At 40.7% G+C, this 17,787-nt stretch overlaps 1 protein-coding gene across 9 annotated transcripts in view; it reads right to left on the reverse strand.

Annotated features, from left to right (window-relative positions):
- Mef2a (myocyte enhancer factor 2A) overlaps positions 1 to 17,190 on the reverse strand; it is a 127,300-nt gene extending 110,110 nt beyond the window's left edge. For 4 of the 9 annotated variants that reach the window (XM_036185015.1, XM_036184970.1, XM_036185023.1 and 1 more), the window contains exon 1: positions 16,674 to 17,190. The gene's annotated coding sequence lies outside the window, so the exon portion shown is untranslated. Of the gene's footprint in view, positions 1 to 16,133; positions 16,392 to 16,673 lie in introns of those variants that run through there. The other 5 variants (XM_036185027.1, XM_036184998.1, XM_036185035.1 and 2 more) reach the window with 2 other exon arrangements.
- Between the last annotated feature and the right edge of the window lie 597 nt (positions 17,191 to 17,787).

Below are 17,787 nucleotides of genomic sequence, written 5' to 3' on the forward strand. Positions count from 1 at the left end.
CAGAACATGGCTGAAATTACATTATTTACCCTTTCTTTAATATGTCATTGGTAAAGTTTCTGAGTGTTGTTTCCCTAACCTCACTGATCCTATGAACCTATATGGTTCTCTAATAGAAATACAAATGCTGTGTTACAAAACTGACTTGTGTGTGCATATGTGAGTCAGTATACACACATATATTCTCAGCACCATCTACCAAAGAAGGAAAGGAGAGAAGGAAGGGAGGAAAGGATGAAGAAAATAAGTAATAAATCTCACTGTATCAATAAACACATCGGTATCCAGATGTGGGTTTCTAAATACCATCCTCCAAAACAGAAAGTCAAGGATCTCTAGATGAGATGGGATCTCTAGTTGAGATGGGAAAATATAAAGCCTAGAGTTTCTTATAAGAAAGTGTTCAGAAAGAATACAGGTTATGTCAGTAGGACACAGGAGAAAGGGAGGAGCTTTTTAGTGGTCAAACCAGAACAATCTGAGCAACATGATTTACATCAGACTATAACCTACAAAATAACATGGGCATCTTTGAGTCTGTACTGATAATAATGAATCAACACATAAGTGAAGGAAAAGGAACGTCTCTTCATTACAGAAAGTTATCAATTAATAAATGGTTAAGGGAGTAAGAAACGACTAAACCACCAGTAGGTAAATTCCATAGTGGTACATAGTGCTGTAAATCCCACTGAGAAATGCTAAAATGAATGGATGAGAGTGTGAAGAGATACCGAAAATTAGCAGAGTCTCAAAATATCTCCCTGAAGATACGTATCAATTATAAAACTGTGACTTCACAGAGAAGACAGCAGACACCACCTTAATGAAGGGAACAGACTAGCATCACTGACATTATATACTCCAGATACAAAACATACCTCCTAACAGAATGCCGTTACTTCATTGACACTACTGCAAAAAATGCAAAATCCCCAGTCGGAAGGAAGCATCAGTGGAACCTACACAGCAGGGCAATCTACAAAATAATGACAGTATCCCTTAAAGGACAAGGAAAGAATGAAGACAGGAGAGTTAAGGGGACCAAAGAGACACAAGGAACCAATGCAATGGAGTGGGATCCCAGAACAGAAAAGGATTAGACAAATTGATAAAATTTAATAGGTTAGTGGTACCATATCACTATTATGTTCCTAGTTTTGATTGTTACACTATGGTTTTATAAGACATCCAACATTAAAGGAAGCTGCATGCCACACAAACACTCTACCTATTTTCTCAAGGGTTTTTTTTCCCCTAACATTATTCCACAGTCAAATTGAGGTTGTCTATTAGTGGGAAGAACATTTTTTTAAATACATTAGTCTAATTTATATAAAACCTAAGTAAATTAAGATAATTCCTATAATAATTCAAAATGATCACAGTACCCCATCACTTTGTTCCAATTCACAGCCAATTTGTTATATTAGAAAAAATAAAAGAATAAATACACACAGAATTACTTTTGCTGGGACATAAATGAGTACTGCAGAGTTCAATGCCATATACTGTCTGGTAATATGTATATCATTTTTAAAGTCCAAGTTAAAAATATGAACTATAAATAATGATTAGGAAGATACTGAGATGTCCACTGATCCATTACATTATTCACCTCATTTTAAAATTTTAATTAAAATATAATTACATCATTTCCCCACTTCCCTTTCCTCCCTTCAACATCTCTCATTTCCCCTCCCTTTAGCCCCTTCCATGCCCCCTCTCAAATTCATGGCCTCTTTTTTATTATTATACATAAATTATATACCTGTAAATATATAATACATTTACCTCATCATCTGTAAATCTGATGTTTCACAATTTTAGCCACTACTTAAGTTTTAATAGCTAGAACAATTTAGCCACTACTGAGTAGCCACTTTTAATGCCTAGGGCATTAAATAATCTCTTGCTTTGTTTGGATAAAAGAACTCTTTATTGGAAGGAGTGCTTTGTTTTCACTTAGGATAAAGCTGAAAATACAGCATTTGAATTTTTCACTTCTATTTTCCAAGGCCAAACACTGAATACTTTGAAATTATCAAGACAGGGTCTCCTGCCTTAGGGCAGACACACCCTCAGAATTTTTTCCCTAATAGTAAGTCCTTTCGCTCCCCGACTACTTCCTATCTCCGTGTCCATTCCTCTTCCAACACCCACTATAGGACAAAATTCCTAAGCCATATCATTACCAAGATCTGTAGCACTTCTGGTAGTAAAGTCTTAGATAACACTCTCTGACTACATTCTTATAGGGCATATCTGAAATCTGCTCTTCCTTCTTCCTTTATCAGTTAGCAGTCCATTCCTTCCACAATTGCCCAACGCACAAACTTTATCATACACTCCATCCCTGATTCCTTTAGGCCTACTTCTATATATCAAACCCATCTACTTCGATCCTCTCCCCACTACTGTTATCCAAGCTACTGTGCCCTTCTCCAGTTTAAACCTCCTAATTATTCTCTCTGACCACCAAACTCAACCATTTCAAATGCTGACGTAAGTTTCCACAGTGCAACTAGATCATGTCACCCCCACCCCCACCCCCACCCCCAAATGCTGGAGACCAAACCTAGGGCTTTGTACATACTCTACTTGGATAGAGCTCTAGACCAGTCCCACAAACATTGCTTTTTGACTCATTTATTCCTGGACTTAAGATGTTTCAATTTTCATTGGATAAAGTACAAATACCTTAACAAGGCTTAAAGGTTTTTCATAACCTGATCCCAATTTAACCTTAGCTTCCACTACTATTTGGTGGATGTCCTGTCTTCCACTTCCAACCCAGTCATAAAGGACTCTCAAGTTTCTTTAAAGCAATCTGGTTCTAGTCAGCTCTATTCTCCCTCTTCACATTTTTTTTCTATTTTTTTAGATTTATTTATTATGTATACAGAATAGGGTGCCAGATCTCATTACAGATGGTTATGAGCCACCATGTGGGTGCTAGGCATTGAACTCAGGACCTCTGGAGTAGCAGTCGGTGCTCTTAACCTCTGAGCCATCTCTCCAGGCCCCCTCTTCACATTTTTTGTTCTGTTTTTCTTGAAAGATGGTATATCTTTATTAAGAAGATTCGTAATGGGTGGGGCTTTGTGAAATTCCCCTTCCATGTTAAGTATGTCTATTGGTTTCATACTTCTTTGGATCTTGCTTAGTAGCCATGTTGGTAAGGTATCATGGGTGTACATTTCCTGTCCTGTCTTGGGAGACACACAGCAGACTTCCTGGTCCTCTGACTCTTATAAACTTTCTGCCCACTCTTCCTAGATGTTCCCTGAGCCTTGGGTGCAGGAGTTGTGTTGAAAAGGTATCAATTAGGTTTTAATTCATATATCAATTCCCTGGAGCTAAGTAGTCCTGGCTTCTGAAACTAGGTTAATTGCTCCTACTATGTGTTTCTACAAAATTCCACACTGCATGTGTTAAATATATCAAAATCAAGCAACCAACCAAAGCAGAATACAAACACTTGTTATCTCCAACACTCTCAAGTTAACTATGAAAGACAAGCCTTATTCACATATATTCCCCAGCATCTCAATGAAACAGATAAATAAGGTAATGAAAACTAAAGTAAAATTAGCAAAGAAACCGAATGGTTAGAAAAATTATTCTAGCTCTGAATCCTAGCTCAAGAGCAAATATTCTTTGCACCATACATTGTGGCACTTAATTTTACTTCCATAAAAAAATTTAATGTTTATTAGGTATACAATATGTGACAAAATAAAAATTTAGATGTAATCTCATTTTATAACTTTGTAAAAAGCAAAGCATTAGGCCCACTTGTTTTGGGTAACTGTTGCCTTGCTTGCTGACCTTGCTTGACTTTGATATCCTCCCTATGCTAATTCCCTGTGAGATTCCACCCTCCTGAATGCTTAAGGGAAGCTTCTTGTCTGGGTATCCAGCATTTTGGGCGTTAACAGCTTAGATGCAAGACTGTAAAACATCAGAAGCGAACTTCTGCCCTCTGGGGTTCTCCCATTGTGCTGTCAGCCTGTATTTAAGACCTCCTCCCTCCTTCAATAAACGGCATTCAGCATGGACAGCGATGTTCTAAAAAAGGAAGTGGTAGTGATGGTGTCATGGGCCTATGAGGATGCTGGACTAAAGTCTATCAAATTGTGCAAACAGGAAAATTGTATACTATGTGAATTATCTGTTGCTGTGGATATCGCTCTGTACAAATAAAATACTGTTTGGCCAGTGGCTAGGCAGGAAGTATAGGCGGGACAAGAGAGAAGAGGATTCTGGGAAGTAGAAGGTTGGAGAGAGACACCGCCAGCCGCCGCCATGAGAAGCAACATGTAAAGACACTGGTAAGCCACAAGCCATGTGGCAAAGTATAGATTAACAGAAATGGGTTAATTTAAGAGAGAAGAAGTAGATAACAAGCAGCCTGCCATGGCCATACACAGCTTCTAAACAATGTTAGTTTCTGTGTGCTTTCTTGGTTGGGTCTGAGCAACTGTGGGACTGGCGGGTAAGAGAGATTTGTCCTGACTGGGCCAGGCAGGAATACTCTAACTACAAATGGCGCCCAACGTGTTGGCAAGAGTTTCCACCTAAAACCTGAGAAAAAAAAGATTCTAAACGGAGCTAAAAACAGCTTCCTAGTTGTCTCCCTCAAGTTAGTGGCAGCCTGCCGGTTTGAGCTACTATGGCAGGTTCCTGGCGTGTGTGTCTGACCTGCACTGTGGCGGGAATGAGGAATCTATAAGCGACACTTTACTCTGCTGCGTGGTGGATTTAGCCTTTGGTAGTTTTAAAAAAAAAAAGAAAGAAAGAAAGATTTCTGGGCTATGCGCTGCTTTAATAGAACTGCTTCTGATAGTTGATGGTACACATGGCTCCAGACACAGAGCTGGTGGTAAACTGAACCACCGCCATGTTGGGAAGTTGAGGTGGGCGGAGCCAGCAGCCACAGTGGCACTTCAGTCTTACAAAGATGGATATTACACAGAGAATCTGGTTTATGTTGTCTTTGGGATTTTTAACTACAGAAAAAGATTTGATCGTAAAAGCTGTTGAGTTAAACAAATATGTAAATTTTAAAGGTAACTTGACTTCAAAATTTGGATATAAGGATATGTTGCTTTGGAAAAGAGTCTCTGCTTTTGTTTCTACAGAAAGACAGAGGCTGTGGATTTGTTCCAGATTAAGATACATCAGGTTTGATCAGCCAAGACCACCTGAAAGGTCTCCAATGACACCATGGCTCAGATGATCCAATATCCCGAATGGTTTCAAGGCAACTGGCTCAGAGGTTCACCCTAATAGACTACTCTATAATCCTAAAATTTTCTTTGTATCCCCATAAGATACAGCGCCCCCCCCTCCAGCAGGAAGTAGTAAGAGAAACTACGCCCACATTCCCAAAATTATCAAGCTGGCTTTGGAGATGGAATTGGCTCACTCCTTCTCTAAACCCAGACATATTGCTAAAAGAGAAGGTTAAGAGATTCTTGTGTCCCAAATCAGAAGAGCCCTCTGGTGTGGGACAGAGAAAAACCAATATTTTTCTTTAAAGCAGGTTGATTATAAATGTGATCTCTTTCTAAAGAAGAAAAGGGGATACAATATAGATACAATAGGATGAAAGGGTAGATTAAGGAAGGAACTTACTTCTAAAGAGCAACAACTTGTTTAAAATGTTTTACATTGGTTTAGATTTTAGTCTATTGATACAAACTTAAAGTTAATTTTGTTATACTATGTATATATTTCTACTCCTGTTTAAGGTATTGTGTTTATATAGCTCGTTTAAAATTGAAATGGATAATTAAAAATAGATTAATAATTAATCATCTGTGATAATCATACTCATAGCCATGTTAGTTAAGTCTTCTAGGTATACATAGAGATATTTCAGATAGATAGGTAATCTTCAAATACTTCAAAGACCTTCAGAATATGGCATTTAAAATATTTTTAAAATTTAGACTTTCTGGACAGTGAGACATGTCTGCTCCTGGTAGCACCGATTTACTTCAGAGACGAGGATGGGCATTGAAGACAACTTCATATCTTATCTTCACCTTGCCAAAAATAGCCATTTTGGCAACAAACTGTTCTTGCCTGGACTGCTTGATTGACTGTACGTGCAGGACCCATAGAAAGGTGACCACTGAACTTTGCTTGACAAAATGGTCCTTCAGGTTCCTGCTTCACAGAGGAAACTGCCAGACATTCTACAGGACACTAAGAAAAGTGACCAAGAGACTCTAGCCCTGTGGGCTGAAGACAAATGCCCCAACTTTACAAAGGTACATTAGGTGACTGTCCAGGCTGCCAGCTGTCTCTGTCTACTCTTGCAAGACTCCTGAAAAATGCTTGCATCCTTCTCCTGGTTCTCAGGTAATATTATATCCTTCTGATGTCTTTGATGTGGTTGAAGACTAGATAGTTATAATTTCCTCAGTTATGATACAAGATAAGTTAGATATAAAACCTTAGACTCACAAATATAAGATAGATAGGATATCTTCTTTAATATTGTAACTGTAATTCTTGCTAGATAATTGTTTTGTTATATGTAATTGTACTATGTTAAAGTTAAAACCTTCCTTTAAAAAAAAAAAAAAGAAAAGGGGAAGTGCTGTGGATATCGCTCTGTACAAATAAAATACTGTTTGGCCAGTGGCTAGGCAGGAAGTATAGGCGGGACAAGAGAGAAGAGGATTCTGGGAAGTAGAAGGTTGGAGAGAGACACCGCCAGCCGCCGCCATGAGAAGCAACATGTAAAGACACTGGTAAGCCACAAGCCATGTGGCAAAGTATAGATTAACAGAAATGGGTTAATTTAAGAGAGAAGAAGTAGATAACAAGCAGCCTGCCATGGCCATACACAGCTTCTAAACAATGTTAGTTTCTGTGTGCTTTCTTGGTTGGGTCTGAGCAACTGTGGGACTGGCGGGTAAGAGAGATTTGTCCTGACTGGGCCAGGCAGGAATACTCTAACTACAATCTGTCAATAAAGATCTTATATTAAAAAAAGCAAAGCATTATAGCAACAATGTCAATATTACACATTGGTGTTCATTAATTACATATTTTAATCACAAGAGATTGTTTAAAAGTGAAAAAAATTTAGTTCATCATTTATGCTAATAAAGTACAATTATAAAAATTAACACATGAATTAGTAACTCACTTAAAAGAACAGATTCCACAAAATTTAAACAACATCAGACTATTAATTTTGATATGAGACAACACTGATTCATTTTGATTATATATTATAAGCATATGGCTAACTACCATGTTCAAAATATTATAAAACACATTTATTGAGCATACAAAGACTTACGAAACCGGGCAGTGGTGGCACACGCCTTTAATCCCAACACCCAGGAGGCAGAGGCAAGCGGATCTCTGTGAGTTTGAGGCCAGCCTGGGCTACTAAGTGAGTTCCAGGAAAGGCGCAAAGCTACACAGAGAAACCCTGTCTCGAAAAACCAAAAAAAAAAAAAAAAAAAAAAAGACTTATGAAATAGGATTCTTACTCCCATGAAACTCAGAATACAATTTGGAAAACAAGGACCAACCACTGAAGAATTAAGTAGAAGAATCAGGTGCACATGCATTACTTGAGATTGTTAACATTTCAAAGGGCTGGATATTTGGCTTTAGTGACAGCAATGGCCTGGTATAGACAGGCCCCTGGACTTGATGGGGGGGGGGGTGGGGGTGACCGAGTGACCGACACGGATGGACGGACAACTTTCCTCTCCTAAGTTTTGGGAACGTAAAGACCAACTACAATCTACCACCTGATGAACCAACATTAAGTTGAACATTTCTTAGCTTGACAAGTCAAAAGGACTCTAAAACAATGCAACTTTGATGACATTATCTACTGTCCAGTTCTTTGGTTTTATACTCTTATTCACTTAAAGGAACGGAAGAGAGGTGTAGCTGAGGAGAGGGCTCAGCAATGGCTACTCTTCCAGAGACCATGGTTCAATTCCCAATACTTACACAGTGGCTCACAACTGTCTGTTAACTCCCGTTCTAGGGGATCCAAAGTCATCGTCCAGATTCTGTGAGTACCAGGCACTCAAGTGATACAAAGATACACATGCAGGCAAAACATTCATATATACAAAATACTTTAATTTTTTCAAAAATCATGTTATAGCTAATTCTAGAATAGCAGCAAGAAAATCCTAAGATTAGTCCAGACTATCTTACTGTTCTACAAAATAAGGCGTGATCCAAAAATAATGAGAACATGTCAAAACAAGCAATGAGTAAAACCAAAGAGTTACCACTGACCAAATGTGGGTTAATTTGAAATGTTTCCAAAATGAGTAAGGACAATAATAGAGAATAACCCTATGTGATTAAAAAAGAACCTATGAATTCATATTGGTCCAATGATACAGGGGAGAAAGAAAATCCCTTCACAACAGAATGGAGTACTCACCAAATAGTGCAAAAGAAGTGGCAGAGCCGGGCAGTGGTGGCACACGCCTTTAATCCTAGCACTTGGGAGGCAGAGCCAGGCGGATCTCTGTGAGTTCCAGGCCAGCCCAGTGTGAGATCCAGGACAGGCACCAAAGCTACACAGAGAAACTCTGTCTCAAAAAAAAAAAAAGAAAGAAAAAGAAAAAAGTGTTGGGAGGAAAACCAGCATCTGCAGTCACTGTGTGTGTACCTGACTCAAGCAAGCATCGCCACGGACACCAAAACCATTACCTGGACATTTCTGGGTAAACTGAAACAGATGCTTCAACAACAACAAAGGAGATGGTGACACAGTTTATAATAGGAAAAGCTGGCAGGCAAAACTTTCACTAAGCTATCACAGTAAACAGCACAGGCATCATCAGGCTGACATTAAACTACCTCCAGATGCGATGAAACACGTCTCCTCACTTAACATGGAATTATGCCAGAAAGACATTACCTGAATGCAATCACAAAGAAGCAAAAGAAGATCTTAACTGACCAATAATCCTATCAAAATAAAGGCCCTACATTCTTTAAAACTATTAACATTAGGAAAGACCAAAAATGGTTGAAGACCTGTTTCAGATGCAAACAGTCCAAGAGCTTTAGCAACTAAACACAACACATAATATCAGAATGAAAAATGTTATTAAAATATTACTGGCATAGCTGGAGACTATCTGAATATGAACTGTATCAAATAATAATATCAACATTAAATTTCTTACACCTACCATAGAAGAATGTGTCCCAGTTACTAAGGCACTAGATGAAGCATTTAGGAGGAAAGGATCACAATGTGTATAACTTAGTCTCAAACAATTCAGTAATAAAAATAATATAAAGAGGAAGAAGAAGGGGGGGAAGGAGAGCTGCACAGCAGGTTCCTGACAGTGTATGTTAAGAGCGTATGTTTCCTAAGTGGTTTCCTTGTTAGCAATGTACACACATTCACACAGCACTTCCAGCCACTACTATACAGGCACCTGTATGTTTGGTCTTAGCTGTGTTTCTGATCTTAAACAAACATGCACCCCTTAGCATCCTCCAAAAGATGTAATCAGGGAGCTTTAAACTGTAAATAAGGTAATAATGTTTCTAGAATCTGTGGTCACTCTGCAAACACAAAAAGTGACCAAAAACAGAAAGTAATAACGCAAATATGGCAAATGTTGACAACTGGCCAGCCTAGGTGACAGGTTACTGCAGTACTCTTTTACTTTTCTCAAAGCTGGATTTTTCTTTTTTTTTTTATTGCCAAAGTTGGAATTTTTTTCCAACATTATTTTTTTAAGTCTTCTGTCAATACTAAAATTTTACATTTGGGAAAATTAAGTCATATCTGAAAGGAAAAACTTAACCACTAGATTCTTCACATCCTTTCATAATCCACGTGATCAAATTAAATTTACCAGCATTAACAAAAAGGTCCTCAGTACTAAACGAACAGTATGCTAAAGTAGTACCCAATTTGCAAAAGCCCACTTCTAAGTCAACTGTTTATCATGTGGAATGATTTTCACTATTACAAATGATGGGTAGGTTTCTGGTGTTGGCCATAAGTTTCAAGTTTTTCCTTAGCAATACAGGCAAATTAGTAGTGCGTTTCTTGAATACTGCGTTAAATTGGAACCTTTCTGAAATAATGTGAAATTAGCTGGATAAACTGAAAGGAGAGAATGGACGCAGGAGAATTTGGGTGAGTGAGAACAATAAGATGATACATTACAAAACAGAAACAAATACATCCGTTAGTCAGCAGGGCTACCATCACCCTATGAGAAGGCAAACTGACTCTCAGGAAATGCCACTGGTCCTCAAGAGCTCTCAAATCCTTTCCTTTATAATAATGATGAAAATATGCTAATACTTACAGAAAATGCATGTTAGGGTTTATGATCTAGAAAGTAAAATTTTAAAAATTGGAGTTGAGAAAATGGCATGTCGGTTATTTCAGATGATTAGAGCAACCAACTTCAACATTTCCTCAGAATTCACTCCTTATCAATAAATAGGATAGTAGATACATAGATAAGCTGGTTTCTGATCTAGCAGGAGAGTGGCATCAGTTACAATACCCCAAAATGAGATTTATTCTACAAATAATCTATGTATCCAGTGCTTTGGAAAGCATACAAGAACAGAGAGAAAAACTCATCAAGAAAGATTAAAGCTGGAATCATGGATGAGATAACATTTGAACTAGGACTTAAAAGAATAAGTAGCTCAGGAAGTCTAAAAGCAAGGCAACATTCAACCACCAGAGAAAACATGAACAAAGATACAGAAACACTCATTCCAATACTCAGTATCTTCTAAGTGCAGGCAGTGTACTGTTAATGACTGACAAGATCTCACTGCCTCTGTGGAATTCACATTCAGATAATGGAAAAAAGACCACAACTAGGGAGAAAACTGAACAAATCAGACTACACAGAGGTGTCTTAAAGGAAATAATCCATGTGTGAGTGTCCTAGTTAATTTTGGGGAGGCATGGGGGGTCAATTTGACACTAGCTTGATAGGTGAAAAGAACTTCAATTGAGAAATTTCTCCATCAGATTGTCCTAAGGGCAAATCTGTGAAGTATTTTCTTAATTAATGGTTAATGGAGTTAGTGGTGACAGCCCTGAACAGGTGGTCTAATGTTTTATAAGAAAGCAGGCTGCACAAGCCATGGGCCAGCACTCCTTCATGGCTTCAGCTTCAGTTCCTGTCTCCAGGTTCCTGCCTTGAGTTCCAAGCACTTGAGGGATGGAGGCTAGAGGATCAGGAACTCAAGGTCATCCTCAGCTACATAGCAGGTTCAAGATCAGCCTAGGCTTGTCTCAAAAAGAGGAAGTATGTGTGAAGGTGGGAGAGCTCACAAGAGACTAATGGAGTAAATTACATAAAGGACAGTAACTTAAAATAAAGAAGCAATACAGAATAAAAGATATAAAGATAAATTGTGAAGAACGGGATTTGTGGATGAATTAGATTTAAGAATGAAACAAGAATATTTTATTTCTGGCTTGAATGAAGTCATGTACTAAGGTGAGAAAAGCCATTAGAAACACAAGATCATCGAAGGAAGAGGGAAAAAAAAAGAATAGTAGAGAGGAAAATCTAGCTATATTCTAGTCATATTATGTTTGAGATTCCAAATGAATGTCTAAGTAGACAGCAAGCTCGGGAAAATACTAATCTAGAAAGTTAAAAAGCAGGAGTCATCACCTTGAAAACACATGGCTATTTCAGTAAAGAGCACACAGCTGGTCTAGGCTAAGGCAGGGAAAGCAAAGGTTAATGGCTGACAGTCTAGAAAGACTGAAATGGAACGATCTTAGGAGGTGAGCCATTGACTAACTGCAGCCACAGTACAGAACAGTAACAGTGCAGGAAGAAATACTGAACGTTAGGTAGGCCATCAGTCCTTCTACTATATACACACCTCACAGAATCCTCTCAACAACTCTATGGAGTCAGTGTTATGATCGGTATTTCACACAATGAACGGGCCTCAAATAGACAAGACTTCACAAAGAACACTAGGTAGAGTGGTTATTTCCCTCACCAGTCTGATTTTAGAGGGCTATCTCTTAACCTTGTCTTACAGCCCTCTACTTATTTTTCATATGCCTTCAAAGTTTTTGTTTCCGTTTTTTATTTTAAACGAACTGGCATGTAGGCCTGAAGATGGCTCAGTTGTTAAATGCACTTATTGCTCTTTCATAGGATCCTTTCCTGTTCCCAGCATCCACATGGTGGCCCACAACCATCCTTAACACCAATTCCAGAGAATCCAACACCCTCTTCAACCCCTGTGGATACAAGGTATATATGGTATACATATATATTTCAGGCAAAATACACACATAAAATAAATTTTAAAAGAGAGCTGACATATTGGTCTGAATTTTAGAAATAAATTCTAATCTTACATAGTAGAAAAACTTCTAAGAGTAAGGACCAAAGGTGAGACAGGCAAATACAACATTATGCAATGCCAGAGCACCTTGTTTTTTTTAAAAAAAAAAAAAAAAGAAAGAAAGAAAGAAAGAAAGAAAGAAAGAAAACCCAAGTTACAAGTTATCTTACCAGGTCAAACAGAAAGTAGCTCTTTGCTCCAAGAGTCACAAGTCATATCTCAAACAAATCCAAGCCAAACTGCATATGCATGCGCTAGTCACAAGAACAACAAATAGAAAAGGACCTGCTCATAGAACACAAACTCAACATCCATTACTGAAAACATTTCTGGAAGCATAAAACTTTTGTGAATTTCTTAAAAGTTCACAAAGTCCATATTTCTGCATAGAAAATAAAAATAACATTAATCCAAAACAGCCATTAAAAGATCTGCCTTGAAGGGCTGGACATGGCTGCCTCACATGAGTGATACCCTGGGTTTGATCCTTAGTCATGTAAGAAAAGATCTGCCTTGACTGGTATTTGTTAGAAATGTGATTAATGTCTGTTTTTCACCTGTATTAGAAAGTGCTCTCTGGTTTCTGCACCACCAAGTGCTAACTAATGGAATGAAATTACCTAACACTATACAATACTGTATAAATATGGTGTTCCATATCACACAGAGTCTGTTTTAAACTTAGATACTTGTGATTTCACCTTCAGTTACTATTAAGATACTCAATATTAAAATTAAATGTGATGTTTATCAACTAGATCCAGTTAATACAAATCTTGCTGGTCTGTAAAAATATAAACGTATTTATTAAATTAAATTAAATCCTATTAAACAAAGCCTATGCTATAACATAAGACTTTCAAATGAACAAATGAGCTTATACTATTTAATTATAATAAAATGGACAGAGGGTGCATTTATCATATGGTATACAGATAAAGTAGATGAAGTCATTTAGATTCACTGACCAGGCAAAATGAAGTATGAAAAATATCAGAGATTATTTACTAATGAAAAGCTATTTCAAGTATAGTTATTATAGGTAGGTTGAACAAATACTTTTTTCTAAATTCAAATGTTAAAGACCATATCTTAAAAAGAACTCTCATAAGTAACACAACACATTAATTCACTGAAGAACTGGAAAACTACTTATATTCAAATCTAATTCTAGAACAATTGGGGTAGAGTTGAGACTAGAAACAAGTCACAACCACAGACCAAAAATCTCAAGTTCAAAGAGTCAATGTAAACATTTTATATATGATCTGAGAGCAAACAGACACTGGCACCGGGATTTTTTATCAAACTGCACACATGAGCCTTCTTCTCCTATACCAAGTCCCTTGTGTCACAAACACTAAGCACTCTCACATGTATAATCTTCACAGGAAAAGATACATGGAAGGAAGGAGACAGAGTAACATGCATTTTTGTACATCAAGGCTCAAGCAGTGAGCTCTGAACTCACCTCACTTAAATTCTAATGCCATGGGACAGGTGGCACAATTCTTTTCCACTTTACTGATGCTAGCTCATTAATTTTGTCAGTAGTAAAGTTAGCATGTAGGCAAGATCTGACTTAAAAAAAAAAAAAATCAAAGAGCCTTCCTTCAAGGCTTGCCAATCAGAACCCTTGCATGAGATTACCTCTCTTAAAATGCATTCAATCCCTACTTACTCTTCTTTAACTACTTAAACTGGAGGAAGCACTCAGTTCTCAATTCATGAAGAACACATTTAGAAACCTTTTTAATCTCATACAAAGGCAACAGATATCCTTTTCAATACACAAAACAGTATTCTCATGGCCCCTTCACTGATAAAAAGCTTACACTAGTCTTTGTAACATTCCAATGAACCATGAGTTTATCTTTAAAGGGGGAGTATGATATGATAAGACAGAATGTTTGAAATTTAAATACCTCAGAACATCCATGATTTTCATCACTGTATGTTACAATGAATTTCTCTTCTTATCAGACTAAAAGATGCAAGAGGAAAACTGACCATTTTCCAAGTGGACTGACAAGCATGCTACTTCCCAAAAAAAAAAAAAAAAGATTGTAGACCCTCCTGAGTCAGAACACAATCCACTAAGATTTAACTACTCTAGCAAACCTCACCTTCAAATCCAAAGCTATAGTGAAAAAATGCACAATCAGTATTTGAAACAATTCAACATTTAAAAAACAGTATTTCCAATTACATTTACCAAAACCAAACAAAACATCTTTGTCATATATACCTGGTGTGGAAACATAAAACTACAGAGAATTAAATTACTCTTAAGGCATAATTCAACATGCTAAATTACAAACATTTTTAAGCTTCAGCTCTTCCTTTTTTTGATCATCCTCCAATTCTTCAATTTAATATCTTATAAGAAGAGTTAAGTGCAATTTTACCTTCATGAAGGACTACAATTTTATGTCTACCAAAGTATGAATTGAAGGAAATGGTAAGTACAGTTGTATTTAGAGAGGTCACCATTCTTCACAAGCATCGGCTGTCTTAGTACATACGTATTTTTTGACACTCTTGCAACGAGAATTATTAGAGTCTGCAAGCATGAAAATAGCTAGTTTTAGCTATTTGCTTTCACTATTTTAACATTATCCTCTCAACTTCTGCACAATATGCACGGAGGATTAAAAGTAATTCCAGTTCAGTCAATCCTCAACAAAAGCTAATTTTATGTCTTATAGACATACAGATATGTTCCAGTAAACACTCCATTTGTATAACATTACATTTACTATCATTTAAATCATCTTTGGGGGAACTTGTCTCCCTAAAAGTTGCCATTTATAAGAAAAGAAGTAGTCAGAGCTCTCCAAAAATATACAAAAACAAGACAAAAGTGAATATACACGTGTCATAATAGCGTTAATAATTGCTTCATCCTTATTTCCTAAATTCACACTAAAAGAAATGTCATTTTAGTATGTTTGGGGGGAAAAAAACAACACTACTTTGTTTACCTTTTCCAAAGACTGTTCAAGTACTGCCAAGGTAACATAGATTTTAAAACTGACAACTAGACTACTTAGCAGTTGCCAAAACAACGCAGCCGGATTCTTAAAGGGAAAGTACTCTTGTGTAACATACACCTAATTACTGCTTCAGAGAACCTCGCTGTCACACAGTAATGGATGATACAAGACATAAGGGAAACGCACTACACTACAAACTTGGAAACGATCATACAATATTAGTTTTAAAATACATACACAGTTGTCAACATATCACAGCGGGTCTTCAAGATAACTGCAGTTACTGAAATCCCAATTTCATAGTCAACTAACATACAGGCTAACGCAATGTTGTATTCAATCGACACACGGTTCTCTACTGGATCATGACAGACGAGCTTCAGAGTTTAGGAGTCTATTTAAGGTCTGAGCAAGAATTTAACAGTTACACTTTCACGAGGGAGAGGGTGGAAATGCTAATTCAGAAAGGCTCACCTTTCCCAAACTTGTCTGCATTTAGCACCTATCTCTAATTCTCAACTGTCCAAAAACAGATGACATCCGACCCAAAGGCAAAGTTTCCTTCTCACCACGCGCCCCCCGCGGGCAGGGAAGCGGGTCCCTTCTGCAGCCCCGACTCCCCTCCGAGACCTTTCCCCGCACCCGCAGGTGCTCGGAGCCGGCCGCCGCCCGGGCTAGCCCCAGACAGACACACACACCCTGCCACCGACATCCCCACGGCAGAGTCCAGACCCCTACCTTCCGCCCCAGCGAACCTACCTTCCCCCGAAGCACAAGTCGGGGAACTTCAAGTGCGATCACAGGGTCGTCGTCGTCCCCTCACCCGCCCCCCGCTCGCCCTGGAGAGGTCTAGCGCGCGGGAGGACCCCACGGCTCGCCAAGCTGGAGAAATGGACCGAGCAGCGGCTCCGCCGCCCCCTGGGAACTCCGTCAACTTTCAGGGAGGAGCGGTGCGACGCGGCGGGGGCCCCCCGAGGTGGCGCGCTCCGGGAGGCGGCCCACGACCGTCCCTCCCCACGGCCCCCGGCCGCCGCCACCGCCGCTGCCGCGCCCGCAGCCCCCGGGCCCGCCCCGGGGCACCCCGCCCCCACCGCGCGCCGCCGCGCCCCTCTATTTTCCCGAGGGCCCCCCGCCCGCCCCGCGCCCAGCCTCGCCCCGGTCCCCGGAGCCCCGCGGGCGCCCCTCCTCGGCCGCGCCGCTCCCCGCCCCGCGACCCCGCACCCCAACGCCCCCCATCTCAGCACGCCCCGACCCCCTCCCCAGCCGCCGCCACCTCCCCGCAGCCCACAGCCCCCTCACCGGGTCTCCGCTACAGCCGGCGGGCGCGCACACGCCGCAGCCCCGGCCCGGCCCGCCACAGCACTCCGCGCCGCCCGGAGCCGCCTCCTTCAGCCCGGGACTCGCCGGGACATCCGCGCACGGATCCCCACACCGGGGCTATTTTTAGGAGTCAGGCCTCGGCCAGACCGGAACTCGTTCTTCGCGGCGCGCGTGCGCACTGCGCGGGCGCCGTGGTGTCCCTCCGCCGGCCTTGCCTCTCCCTTCTTCTGGGCTTCCTCTCTTTCTTCTCTCTCCAGGTCCCCTCTTAGGGCTGATTTCTCCTCTCGGTGGGTCCTGAAGGGTTTGGCATGGGCAAGGCGAGGGTGCAGGCAAGGAGAGTCGCGCCGTCCGAACGGCTACGGCTGATCCACAAGGGCATGGGGGGCGGACTATGTTTTTCCGGGTGGGTGAGACGACAGATCACCCGGCACAGGAAGGAGATGACGGCGGCTTGGCGCCGGGGCTGCAGGCTGGAGCGCTCTTCCCTCTGAAGGACCGTGTTCTCCTGGAAGGGATACTGGTCACTTGATGAGGGCCTGGGCGCCTCCCTGGGCGTGGCGGGCCGCCGCCGGCGCGCCCCCACCGCCTCCTGGACCAGCCCGGGCCCACGGCTCCGGGGACGCGGCGCGTGACCGGTCCCCGCGCTTGGTCCTCGGCCACTGCCGAGTCCTGGCCCCGCGGGACGGCGCAGACGCTCCGGGCCTCGGCCACCTCCTCGGCCTCGTGCGTGCTGGGCCTGCTCAGACGTCGGCCTGTCACGCCCTCACTGTGGTCAGGGCCACACCTGTGTCCAGGCCTGGACAGCAGCCGGGTCACCCCCGCGCCCCCCCCCCCATGGGCAAGCACAGTTGGACCCCGTCCCTGGCCACGCCGTCCCAGCGGGGGCTTGGAAAGCAAAAAGACACCTTGAGAAGGAAGCAACCTGCCTATCTGGGCTATGAATAATAGTATAGCTTTAGCACTAAACTGTATCTCACTTAATTCTCATATTCCCCATAAAATTAATCTCACTTTCTGTTCCCATTTGACAGATAAAGGGATATTAAGAACCACTCTGACCAGGCAGGGCCACACAGCGTCAGGGAAGGCCAAT

Source organism: Onychomys torridus, chromosome 1 (assembly GCF_903995425.1).
Source record: "Onychomys torridus chromosome 1, mOncTor1.1, whole genome shotgun sequence".
NCBI lineage: Eukaryota > Metazoa > Chordata > Mammalia > Rodentia > Cricetidae > Onychomys > Onychomys torridus.